Here is a 3,287-nt window from a genome sequence, read left to right as displayed (position 1 = left end):
AACTCCGATTTTGATGATTTTTTACAGCTACACTCCTTGACCCTATATGAATACAATGACTGAATTTGATCTTCAATTTAAAATATTTACACTAGTGGATACCACAAAATCTTATGTTATATTTAACGAAAGTATAAATAAACTCTTAATTGTTAGTGAATATATTGTTTTGATGGCATATGCATTAAAAAAAACTAGTTTCAACGATCCAACCGTCAAACTTGTTTGTTTATACTTCGAGATCATATACGCTAAAAATCGGAAAAAATAAACATTCAGAGATCAAGTAATGGGACAAAACTCTTCGACGGTTATAATGAAAAATCACGATTTAATGGTTATTTTAACTCCGATTTTGATAATTTTTTAAAGCTACACTCCTTGACCCTATATGAATACAATGAACTAATTCGATCGTCAATTTAAAATATATATTTTCTAACAAAAACCAAATCCGAACAATAATAATATATTTTTCTAACAAAAATCCAATCCGATCTAAAATAATAAATTTAAAGCTACTTAATAAATATATATACCGTTTAATTTCTTAAGTATTATGCATACAAAATAAAAAACAAAAATAAATTGGTTAAGTGACAAAATGTTTGGATTACGTCATGCAAAGATTTTAAAAAATAATTTTTTATTTTTATTTATTTTTATAAGGACTTTGCGCGACGAAGTTTACTTTTCGTCGCGCAAAGTCACTTTGAGCGACGAATTATTTTTCGTCGCGCAAAATTGGTCGCGCAAGACTTTGAGCGACGATGTATTGTCGTCGCGCAAAAGTTTGTCGCGCGAAGGGACTTTGCGCGACGAATTATTTTTCGTCGCGCAAGACTTTGAGTGACGAAGTTTCAAGTTTCGTCGCGCAAAGTGACTTTGAGCGACGAATAGTTTTTCGTCGCGCAAAATTTGGTCGCGCAAGGGGTTTTTTTTAGTAGTGTCAAGTGATTTTTTGTAGAGATGATCTTTGAATGAGTATCTACAAAATAGGCGGTTTGAATTAGTAAAATGCAATACTGCAGTGGGCTCCACAAAGATATCCCTCAAATTTGAGAAATCCCTCAATTAAAACTCCCTATATATATGTATGTATGATCAAGAATATCATTTCCTACCAAGAAGATATCAAGCACAGGCCTTGCCTACCCTGAGATAGGCCAGAATAATTTTGTTACATAAACTTTCCATCATAAGCATATGCACGCCACACTAATATACTTTCTTTTTTTTTTCAAATCAAGAAATAAAATTACAAGGAAGATCTCCTCTAAGGATTCCAATATTTTTACATAAACTTTATAGAAACGGACAATGGTAAGTCTCACCAATTCCAAATGTGCAATGGATGCAAAAGTCTTATCTTTTATAGCCAAGATTCTTCATATCTACAAGAACAACATACACAATTTTAAGTTTGTTAATGTGAAATTGTGTTTGCATTTCCTAGAACTTAGTACATGTTTTGGAAGTGTCATTTAGCTGGAGGGTTAGAGCAAAATTGTTGTCTCTAATTTCAAGAAACTGCAGGATTAAATAATTTGGCTACATAAACTTGCCATCGTAAGCATATGCACGCCACACTAATACTTTATTTTTCAAATCAAGAAATAAAATTACAAGGAAGATCTCCTCTAATGATTCCAATATTTGTATATCAGATGTAGGATATACTAAAAAATAATTAGCATTAAAGTAAACTAGTATTTAATTATAGGGACCCACTAGGAGTCCTTTCTCTCTCCTCAAATTTAAGAGCTCCTAGAAGTCTTCCTGTTTTAGGAGTTGGATAAAGGAGCATGGTTAGAATGGTTAAAAAATAAATTCAATTGGGGTGCTTTTTTAAAGAGATATCATCTATGACATAGAGGGTTCAAATTGTTGAAATACAATACAAATTGAGCCCCACAAAAATACCCCCCTCAAATAAGTTTATTTAGAGATTAATTTGTCACATCCAACTCTCAATTTATGTGATTTTTTAAAGAGATAATCTATGAAATAGACAGTTTTAATTGTAAATTGTTCAAATATAATACAAAGTGATCTTTACAAAAATACCCCACAAATAATTTTATTTGAAGAATTCATCATATGTAGCTCTCAAGCAATGAAAAAAAAAACAAAATAAACTATGATATTGATTCCTGTCAATCTCTGGAGGAATAAATATCTTCACCTCCCACAATTTGTGCTTATTCCTATTTTTCATTAATGTGTTTTGTACCAACCATATCCATGGGTCAACCTGCCACGAAATTCTTAGCACCAAACAATCTTCCATACATACGTTCAATAGTGTTATTGATCATAATACTTTTTAAGGCACTTCAGTAATTTGCAACATTACTAATACATATTTCTAACGTAAGCAAAGCCCCCAACTCAAAGATTCAAAAGTGTCTCTGAAGGAATCACCAAAAGTGGGAATCCCTTTTGGAAAGAATGGATATCTATGTTATCCAACCAACTTATCCACAAGGTCTCACAATAAGGTGGCTTTTTAACTCCTATATAATGGGGCTTGGCCGCGAACCATTTTACCAAGAAAACAAAGGCAAACCAAATTACCTGACCTGCTTTGTGCATCTGTTTGTTTGTGTGCTTGTACTAAATTGTAGCAATATTACTATTATGGCAACTCAGGAAGAGCTAGCAAAGCTTGGAGGGGAGGCTTTTGCCATGCTAGACAAGTTCTATGACCGGCCCGGCAAGAGGCCTCCATTTTCTCAAGACCAACCAGCTCGTGCAGGGAGACACCCAACTCCTCTTAGGAATGATCAGGCTGTTCTTAATAGCAAGGACGCAGCCCTGCTATTTGGGGGGATAGAGATAAGAGAGTACCCCAAGATTCGCCGCTAATTAACATATACCAACTTAGTTTGGTATAAGTAATTAGTTAACTAATGAAGCTCTGTGTAATATTATATATATGTATATCAGATGTAGAAGTGGTTTGGATAGCTAGCCTAGTCTTTATATATTCCGTTTATAATTATATGTAGAAATCACTTCTTATGCTATATAAAATATCAATAATGCTACGGGCACCAACTTGTTTACCAACTTTTGGATACCAACACATGTGGCACATGACATGGCAACCCATGTCATCTGCCATCTCATCTATTTTAATTACATAATTTGTTATATAAATAAAAGAATTTCTCACCGAAAAAAGATATAATTTAAAATAAATATAAAAAACCCCCCATTTTTTCAGTGAGAAATTCTTTTATTTATATAACAAATTATGTATTAAAATAGATGACATGGCAGAT

The sequence above is a fragment of the Prunus persica genome, chromosome G1 (genome assembly GCF_000346465.2).
Source record: "Prunus persica cultivar Lovell chromosome G1, Prunus_persica_NCBIv2, whole genome shotgun sequence".
Classification (NCBI taxonomy): Eukaryota; Viridiplantae; Streptophyta; class Magnoliopsida; order Rosales; family Rosaceae; genus Prunus; species Prunus persica.
Note: the sequence above shows the minus strand (reverse complement) of the source record.